This window comes from Grampus griseus (genome assembly GCF_964374135.1).
Source record: "Grampus griseus genome assembly, chromosome: 19".
NCBI lineage: Eukaryota > Metazoa > Chordata > Mammalia > Artiodactyla > Delphinidae > Grampus > Grampus griseus.
Window position 1 is genome coordinate 13,833,216 of NC_139013.1, and position 10,840 is coordinate 13,844,055.

Below are 10,840 nucleotides of genomic sequence, written 5' to 3' on the forward strand. Positions count from 1 at the left end.
AATGTTCCGAACCTGGGGCTTAGCAGTGTAGCCAAGTGTTTCTTGCGTCCTCCCCCTCTGTGATGGGGCAGACTGTGTCTGCCTTGCGCACTGGTACCTAGTCTTCAACTAGGTACCAATTCAATGTTCAGCGAATAAATAAATCAACTGCTTTGTTTCCAATTTTATAGCTATTCATAACTTCAGCTAACAGGCAAGCACCTGTATCCACAGGGTAGTGAGCTGAGATGCACGACACCTCATGCATGAGGTACTTACTACTGTCAGGCCTGTTTAAAAAATAAGCCTCCTCCTCAAGGTCAGAGCCACAAAAAAACTGGAGTTCTTTACTCTCAAGAGAAGAATGGGAGACAGCGTGAATACCTACAGCAAGGCTGGGCAGCTGGAGGGATGGATGTTGAGGAACTAGCTTTGATATCAAGAATTTTCTGAGTAGAAATTTTCTAGGGCCGGAGGACATCTCGTCAAGGAAGGCTAGAACACAAGCTTCTCAAACATTAAACAGGGGCTTCCCTGGTGGCGCAGTGGTTGAGAGTCCGCCTGCCAATGCAGGGGACACGGGTTCGTGCGCCGGTCCGGGAGGATCCCACATGCCGCGGAGCAGCTGGGCATGTGGGCCATGGCCGCTGGGCCTGCGTGTCCAGAGCCTGTGCTCCGCAACGGGAGAGGCCACAACAGTGAGAGGCCCGCATACCGCAAAACAAACAAACAAAAAAACATTAAACAGACAGCTCCATTCTGGGAGAATTCCACCCAACTTCCCCAAAAGCCAGAGCTCACATGATTCCTTACCTTTTTAAATATTCTTCTTGCTTATGAAAGTGGTATATGCTTACATATACATACAAAAAACTTGGAAAATAAATGTGCAAAGAAGACTATGAAGTTATGCATAATCTCCCCACCAAATAAACGACCACTGTAAAGACGTTAGCTCATTTCCTCCTGGTCTTTTTTTTCTGGTGTGTGTGGTACATGTACAGAGAAGTGAAGAGATTTTTCCCCTTTAAGTCTTTCACCTGTTCTTTTCTAGATTTTAAACATCAAATGAAAAATATTTTTAAATGGCGAAATTAAGTCTATTTCCCCAAACTACAGACTCGGGAAGGAAGAATGCTCCCCTCTGCTGATCCTCCAACTTCTGTTTCCATCTGAACCACTATTACAGACCAGTGGTTCTCAATCCTAACTCTGCATGACCGTAACAGTAGGATACAATAATCGCCACCACCACTATTAACTGAGCAACTACTTTAGAAGATGCCATTTTAAACATTTTACAGAGTATTTAATTTAACCTTTACAGTCCTATAAGGCAGGTACTATTATCATTTTATAGATGAGGAAACTGAGGCAGAGAGGTTAAGCGACTTTCCCGAGGTCACATGGCCGTTAAGTGGTGGTGCTGGGATTTGAACCCAGGCCATCTGGCCCCAGGTGCCCTCTTTCCCCTGGTCCAACTGCTCAAGAACCTGGTAACAATGACACCGACTATGAGCTTCAGGGCAAGGTTCCCAACGTCCCTATTGCCAAGTTTGTCATCATGATTATTCATACTTCTCTCCAGACTCATTTTGTTTCCCAAAGGAAATAAGAAATTGCTGAAATTCAGCAGAAGTGAGACAGCCGGAAGCTACAGCTGACCACATGCACACGTGGGTCTCTGCTGAGCTGCCTAAGTAACATTCTTAAAAGATGACCTTTCTGGAGGGGACCAGGGGTCAGTTACTGGGTGGATCACCCTCCACTGACTGAGACCCCACCCAGTGCCAGATGGGTTGTGAAAGCCCCACCCTAACTTCACCTCGCAATGGGATAGAGAACAGCCTGGAAAACTCACAGCCTACCACCTATTTACATGTGAATCTGGAGAAAGGGCTAGGGACCACAGCTATTCGACAGGGATGGGCAAGGACTGCTCTTGCATGTTCAGAGGCTTAGTAGGGCTAGAGTCAATATTTAGTCACTGTGGAGGATCAGCCAGTTATGTTTTTGCCAACATCACATAGATCTTTGGAGAAAGGCAGCTCCTGACTCCCTTTACCCCAAGTCAAAACCAGATGCACAACCAAGAGGGCTTTTCCCAGGAGGTAATCACTAGAGAGTTTGTCTTCCCTCCAGGCTAGGAAGGGAAAACCTCCATTTCAGGAAAAGGTCCCTGAATGCCTGGATCAGGGAAGGAGATGAGAAGTTGCGCCTTGGGGTCTGAGAGCTACTATCCTTCCAGGTGCTGAGCCAAAAGGATCTCCCCTCAAAGGGGATCCATGCAGAGAAAGGCTGGGGTAACAGAGGGCTATAAGGCTGTCATTTTTCCAACACCCACCTGGGCCCCGGGGTACTTCTCAATGCCTGTGTACAGCGGGGGCTCAGTAATGTTTCACAACTGTCCAATCTTCAGGCTTTCTGTGTGTGTGTGTGTGTGTGTGTGTGTGTGTGTGTGTGTGTGCTGGGGGTGCTGGTTTTCTCAATTTTGTCAACATTCTAAAAAAGTAGAGAGAGAAAGGTACAATGAACTCCCAATGTACTCAAATGAAGATTCAGTAGTTATCAAAAAGTCTGCCCTATTAGCTTCATCTACTCCCTATCCATTCCTTTTCTTCCCTTCTTCTTCCGCCTGAAGTACTTTAAAGTAAACCCTAGGGACTTCCCTGGTGGTCCAGTGGTTAAGACTCCTCACTGCCAATGCAGGGGGCCTGGGTTCCATCCCCAGTCGTGGAACTGGACCCCGCAAGCATGCCACAACTAAAAGCCCACATGAAGCAACTAAAAGATTCCACATGCTGCAACAAAGATCTCGCACGCGGCAACGAAGATTCCGTGTGTCGCAGCTAAACAAATAAACAAACAAATAAATAAATATTTTTTTAGAAAAGTAAATCCCAGACATTACGTCATCTCACCTTTACATGTTTCAGTTTGCAGGTCTGAAATATACAGATACGTTCTTATGTGTCCACAATATTAAGCTGGTTTCTTTACTGACCAAAATAACAATGAATTTTTTCCTAGAAGGTAAGACCTAGTGTTGACTAAGCAGTAGGGAAATGGGTCATCTCAGCTTCTATGATGGAGTAATGCCTTTCTGCAGGACCTCTTGGCAATACGGATCCAAAAAGGTTTAACAACCTGCATGTATCTTCTGACTCAGCTCTTCTATTCATGTACTCATCAAAAAAAAATATTTACTGGGACTTCCCTGGCAGTCCAGTGGTTAAGACTCTGTGCTTCCACTGCAGGGGGAGTGGGTTTGATCCCTGATTGGGGAACTAAGATCCCACATGCCGCGCAGTGTGGCCAAACCAAAAGACCAAAAAAAAGAAAAAAAAAAAAATTACTGATGTCTACCATGTGCCTGGCAGTGTCCTAAGCATTTTTCTCCCTGGTACAGATGTGGAAATTGAGGTACAGAGAGGCAAAGTCATCTGCTCAGGGTTGCACAGCTCTTACGTGCCAGAGCTGATAGTCGTATGCAAGCAAGCAAGGTTTAAATGACAACGCCGGGTCCCGGCAAGGTAGCATTCAGGGCCTTACACTTGGGAGGCCACTGCTCTAGGTTCCACAGAACACTTCCTACCTGCACTGGTGAACACTCTCTATGTGGAATCTACCGCAGACCCTACGTATGAGGTAGGGATAATTATATTAGTCCCATTTTTCAGATGAGGAAACTGAGTACGGCGGCTGAAGGTCACACTCCTCTATCCTGGCAAGGCTGTGGCGCACTGCTCATCCTTCAACCCTGCTTTAGACACCACCTTCAGAGATAGGCACATGACCTACTGCTACAAACTGCATGTTCTGTGCCCCCCCCCCCACCAAATTCATATGTTGAAACCTAATCTCCAATGTGATGGTATTAAGAGGTGGGGCCGTTGGGAAGTAATTAGGCCTGGAGGGCACAGCCCTCATGAATGGGATTAGCATCCTTATAAAGGAGGTCCCAGGGAGTTCGCTTGCCCCTTCTTCCATGTGAGGACATGGCAAAAAGATGGTCATCTGTGAACCAGGAGGTGGATCCTCACCAGACACCGAATCTGCAGCGCCTTGACCTTGGACTTCGCAGGCTCTAGAATTGTGAAAAAAGAAATTTCTATTGTTTGTAAGTTACCTAGTCTATGGTATTTTTGTCAGAGCAGATTTAAAGAACCTGAGGACAAGAAAGCCTCTTTTCACTGGGTTGATAAAGCAGGAGAATTTTCACCTGAACCCAGCCAGTCTGTACAGTGAAGCCAAGCAGAGCAAGGAAAAGCAACAGAGCCCCCTTATCCGGCTAGGTGTGAAGCTCCGCCCTCCAGACTTCCCAGTGACAGAAGACAAATTCATCTCACAATCAAAAGAGCCTTGATTAACCCACCCAGCATGCACTGTCCCATCCCCCCACTTTTGTTTATGCTGTACCCTCTGCCTGGGGCCCACCCTCCTCATGCCATTATCCCTATGCACCTGGCAGAACCCCAATGCACCTTTCAAAAGCCAGCCCAATCACTGGCCATGATTCTCTACACACTCTTCTCTCTTCTCTACAGCTCGCTCTCCCTGACCATACCCAAGCAGAATTTCTCTTTCCTCTGAGTTCTCCCAGCACCTGGGGTTCACCACTCAACACCCTGCATTACAACCATCTGGGTGTCCCCTGCCGGCAAGGCAGTACCGTACAGAGGTTAAGACCGCAGGCTCCGCAGAAGGAAAGACGTGGGTTCAAATCCTGCTCTGCCACCACAAGCTCTATGAGATCCTTGGCAAGCAAGTCATCTTCTCACCTCTCTGATCCTTGATTTTTCTCATCCTCCGAGGGGGTAGTAAGAGAGCACACCCGCAGCAGACAGTTGGTGGTATAGCTTATGGCCATTCCCAACTCCCACTTCTTGTGCTTCCTCCCACCATACAGGCATCCACTCTCCCAGCCTCCCTTGCAGCTAGGGGCAGCCAGTGACTCCTTTACAACCAATGAGAGACAGAGACGTCTGCTGGGGTTAGGGGTGTCTATGGGCACATATTCCCTTTAGAGAGGAAAGGCACAAGAAGAGAAAGCCTTTCCCCCTGCCTCTTCTCCCTACTTGGGATACTGTGCATAAGGATGTGATCATAGGGCTGGGGTGGCCATCCCATGACCATGCAACATCAGGATGAAACACATGTACACAGAGGGCTGTGAAACAGAAGGAGAGAAAGCACCCAGTTCTCGGAGGTGTCACTGAACCTCTGTACCCACTGTGGAGCCAACCACACTTTGCAATGAGAGAATCACTCGTCTCTACCGCTCAGCCAAGATTCACCAGGCATCTTGTTTCTTGCAGCCCCACGTGTCCTCACTGACATATCACCTCACAGAGCGGGGTTTCAACGCCATCATGCGTGTAAAGTGCTTAGTATGAGTGCTTGTTGGCGCTCAGTCGATGTTGGTTAAAGATCATTACCATTATCACAATAAGCTGCTCGAGGCCATACCACAGCTTCCACATCCCATGGCAGAGAGAGCAGGTGCCAGCTGCAGACACCTGGTACATTTCAGCACCCGTCCTGCTGCCTCTGACGGAGGGAACTACAGTCACCAGGGCTGCTGCCCTACGCTGAGGCAGCTACAACCCCTCCTTCAGTGGCATGAGACAGCCAAGGAGAAGAGAGGCAAAGGGGGTCTAAAAGCTCAGCAGCCTCCCGAGGGAGGCTCAGGCTTTCCAAGGCTGAAAAACAAGGTTAAAAGAATCTGTACGCACTGACACCATTTTTGCCATATCCTCAGACCACCTGTAATATGACTTACTTTGCATTTTTCTTTAACTGCACTCACTTTTATTTTGGCTTGCATACCATCGTTAGCCTCATCCAAAGCAGAAACAGCCATGGGATACTGGGTTTGACGAGCTATTGAAATTCTTTTCCTGTTACACATGAAAATAAAAGTACAGCTATTAAAATGTGTAAGGTGTTTATTCATACCACCACCTCAAATTATCTAGTGGAATGATCTGACTTTGGGAAACCTGTCCCTATGGCAATAGGACATCATTGCTAGTCAGCAGCTCCTACCCCGCTCCCCTTTCCTTTGCACATTCTTTCACTTACATTCTAGAAACACAAAAGCTCCAATGCTAGCTGTAAACAACCCCTCTGGAGGCTGAGATCTCTCCCAAACTCCCTCATTCGGGCTCTGTCCCCCTGGAATAGATCCATGGTTCATACTTTTCACTTACATTGTCTTCCAGGATGGGTTTTTAATAATAATAATAATAATAGCCAATGTGCACTAAAGACTTTCCCTGCGCTACGTACTGCTTTAAGGACTTTATATAGAAAAACGCATGATCCTCACATGGCCCCATGTAAAGCAGTATCACCCTCAGTTCACAAATGAGGAAACTGAGGTTCAGAAGGGATTAAGTCACTTGCTCAAGGTCCCCCAGTGTGGATGTGACACAGCCGGGGTTGAATCCAGGTGACTAACCCAGGGGCCCACCCTCCTAACCTCCTCACTACCCTGCTGCCCCCAGAACAGCCAGCGCTGACCAAGCTCTGTGCCGACTGAACACTGACATTGAGGAATTTGCCTAAAGTCATGCAGCTAGGAGCTGGAATCCAGGCTGGCCAATCCCCACGCTCACCCTCGCCCTGCATAACTGCCCACGCAGCCAGCACATAAGGGAACCGGAGTGGAACTTGGGCCTGAGGCCCTGGTGCACCTCCACTCCCCGGCTTCCTCACGTCCCCTTTTAGCTCAAGTTATTCAGCCCCAAGAGGCCAACTCTCCTCTCAAAGGAGGAAAAGAGTCCCTGACACAACCAGACAGAGCCTCATGTCACTGTCTCTTGTGCCTAAAGGGAAGCTGGCTGACCAAAGTGGAGTTTTCTAAAACCGGCACATTCATAACATTATTCTGTGCAAGGTTTTCTCCTCCCCTGGTTGCTAGGCCTCAGGCCCATTCTTGATTGATAATTAAATCATGATAGCTAATGCTTGTGGGGCTATGAGCACCAGGCCCTGTGCTAACTGCCTCACAGGTTCTGGCTCACCGAATGCTCACAGCATCATTATGAAGTAGGGACTAGCATAATCCTTGTTTTAGGATGAACAAATGTGGCTCCATAGAGGCTGAAGCTGCAACTAAGACGTGGCACAGCCAAAGAAATAAGGAAATAAAGAAATATTTTAAAAATAGGGCTTCCCTGGTGGTGCAGTGGTTGAGAGTCCGCCTGCCGATGCAGGGGACATGGGTTCGTGCCCCTGGTCCGGGAAGATCCCACGTGCCGCGGAGCGGCTGGGCACGTGAGCCATGGCCGCTGAGCCTGCGCGTCCGGAGCCTGTGCTCCGCAACGGGAGAGGCCACAGCAGTGAGGGGCCCGCGTACCGCAAAAAAATAATTAAAAAATAATAATAATAAAATAAAAATAAATAAAAACAAAGAGCCTAGTGCCTACAGTGTGACTCCAAAGCCATTAGCTGAAAGCCTCTGCAGCCTCACACCCAAATTCCAAACGTCCCAAATCTCCACCCTGTTTCCAGCAAGCCCCCTAAGAGAAATCGGTCTCTAATTCCAAGAAATCACGGTGGACTGTCATCTCTGCTACAGGGCATCACAGTGCCAGGGAGCCCTGGTCAATTCCGAGGGCAGGATACAGCTCGGCAGCTGCACACCACCTGGTAACTGCTGCTCTGCGCTGTTCCCCCTTCTCAGTAATGAGCCCACTGAACTCAGGTGCAGGTGGGGCCCAGCAGCCAGGCTAGGGCTTTCCAGGATGAAGATGACTGGCCAGTGACAATGCTCTCTCCCCAGCCCTGCCCTTAAGTTTTCTCCACGGCCTTTGTTGTTGTTGTTGTTGTCTTCTAGATTGAGGGTTTTATTTTTTTACATTTTTTTAAATTGTAGTAAAATATATATAACATATAATTTGCAATGTAATGACTTTTAAACATACAATTCAGTGGCATTAACCACATTCACAATGTTGTACAACCATCAGTGTCTAATTAATTTTTGTTAATTATTTTAGTACTATTCAGTTTGTTATTTCTACAGAGTAATTTTGGGTAAGTTTTCTCTCTCTAGGAGTGGATCTGTTTCCTGTGAATTCTGAGCTTGATTGGCATAAAGTTATTCACAATATATGTTTAATCTCTGCAGCATCTATACTTGTGTTCTTTTTTGCTTTTTAATTTTCTTTAAGCCTTCTCTCTTTTTTAATGAATAATCTTGCCTGACTTTTTCCTATTAATTTTCTTTTTTTTTAATTTTTATTTTATATTGGAGTATAGTTGATTAACAATGTTGTGCTAGTTTCAGGTGTACTCCACGGCCTTTGTTCTGGGGACGTGGGGAGCTGTTTCTTCCCTGAAGGTCTGGAATTGGGACTGCTCCTTGCTGCACTGGCAGGGCCTTTCTCACATCCCCAGAGAGATCAAGCAGTGAGCAATCTCAGTCCTGTCCAACCTCCCGATATGTCCACAGGGTGCTTAAGAGCAAGGACTCTGAAACCAGATGGCCTGGGTACAAATCCCAACTTTGCCACTTACCAGCTGTGGGACCTCAGACAAGTTATCTCCCCTCTCTGTGTCTTAGTTCCTCATCTGGAAAAAGGGGATAATAATGGTACCAATGTCATGGGTTGTTGTGGGGATTTAAAAACACTTAGGGGGCTTCCCTGGTGGCACAGTGGTTGAGAGTCCGCCTGCCGATGTAGGGGACACGGGTTCGTGCCCCGGTCCGGGAAGATCCCACGTGCCGCGGAGGGGCTGGGCCCATGAGCCACGGCCGCTGAGCCTGCGCGTCCGGAGCCTGTGCTCCGCAGCGGGAGAGGCCACGACAGTGAGAGGCCCGCGTAACGCAAAAAAAAAAAAAAAACACTTAGAGTAGGGCCTGGTGCTAAGAGCTACATAAGTGTTTGCTACTGTAGTTAAGAGTGGCCCAGTTAAGCACATTCACACCCACTGCGAGGGCAGAGATTTCCACCCGGCCTCTAAGACGCTGTGATTACCCACCAGCTACATATTTTTTAAAAAAGCAGATTCTCTCAAAGGAGCCCACTGGCCTGCTGGTGGCAAAGGGCACAGTCGCCTAGAGTTGGGGTAGGGTTCTTGGCTCCTGCTGACCAGCTGTGAGACAGCAGTAATTATGGTCCACTTATAATTATTTGGCTTGCTTGGAGGTTTGTGTGTTTATTCTTCGTACGAATTCTGACCCCACCCAGAACTAAAGCAGCCATGACCTCTGCTGCGGGGCCTGGACACACACCTGTGTGCCCACCTGGCCCAGAGATTCCCAGGCATGGCTAAGCTTGAGGGCTTTAGGCCACTGGTTTGCTTCTGAGGGCAATTTCGCCACCCCTACCCCAGGGACAGTTGCATTTTTGAATATCATGGCTGGCGGTGGGGGGCTGCTACTGGCGTCTCATGGGTAGTGGCCAGGGATGCTGCTAACTGTTCCACGATGCACAGGACAGCCCCACAACAAAGAATGATCTGCCCTCAACGGTCGACAGTGTCGAAGCTGAGCAACCCTGGGTCTAGGCTCTCAAACTGTAAAGAAGGTTGAATCACCAGGGGAGTCGGTAAAAATGCAGACTGGGATTCTGTGTGGGGGTCTGAGATTCTGCAGGCTGTGACGCCAACTTCTAGACTCTTGAACCTCAGAGTTGTGGTCCAGGGAGCAGCGGCATCAATAACACCTGGGAGCGCCTTAGAAATGCAGACACTCGCCCCTCCCCAGACCTGCTGAATCAGAATCTGCATTTTAACAAGATTCCCAGGTACATTCAGTGATTGGAAATCCTGGTGGCACCTTAGGGAGCACTGAAAAGATTCTCCCTGCTTGAGCCTCAGGCCCTTCACATGGTGGGGGGCGGGGGAAGTCCTGGGGAAGTTTTTTTTGGGGGGGGCGGGTTAGGTTTTAATAGTCCAGCTCCACCCTCCCAATTCAATAACAACTCAGTCTCAGGGTTGAGAAGCACAGAAGCACTGCCCTGGAGGAAGCAGTCTTTTCTCCCTGGCAGGTAGGAGCAGTCACCCTGTAGAGGCGCCACACAACCCCTGACCCCTGGTGACAAACACCCTATCAACTCTCAGCTTCCTGGCATTGAATAACCTGTCCCCCAGAAGCAGCGGCGCTTTTGGCACCCAGAGCCTGGCTGTCTGCCAGACGCCAAGCTCCTGGGCAAGAACTAGGCCTATGTGGAGAAACAGGAGTAAATTCAAGCGTCTTAACTGTTCACAAGAAACTAGAAGGAAGAGGAACTTATCTCACTGTGATTTCAAATCGGAAGGTAATGATAATGATAGCCAGCACTTCCTGTGTGCACGTTTCTAAGCATAGGAGCTATTTTCCCTATTCTACAGATGAGAAAGCTAAGGCAAGGCACAGGTGAGCTCCTTGCCCAAAGGTCACACAGCTGGTAGGTGGTGAAGCCAGAGCGGAATCCCAGAGTCTAGGCTCCTCCCTGCTGCTCTGGTCTCTCCCACCAAGACCTGAGGCTTTAATACCTTCCTCACCGTCAGTACAAAGAATCCCCCACATCCCCAAGAAGCAGGCTCGGTGTGGCCAGGTTGCTTCCTGGCACTTCTCCAGGGCAGCTAGCTTTCAGCTGTCCTCCTTTGCGGAAGAAGAAAGTGGGCTTCCGGCACACAGCGCTGAGACTTTGCTGTGCACAACAGCACGGCTAGGTCACCTTTGAGACAAAAAAAAATGCAAACCGCATTCTTGGCTGGGAAGTCGGAGAACTCAGCCGTGGGGCAAAGGGTCTCTTCCTCATGGCCTGAAATCCCTGGGTTAGGGCTTTGAGAACGTCGGTGAGAGTGAGGCAGGGGCCAGGCCTCTGGTCCCCGCATGCCTCCTTCTAGGTGCTGAAGTCAGCCC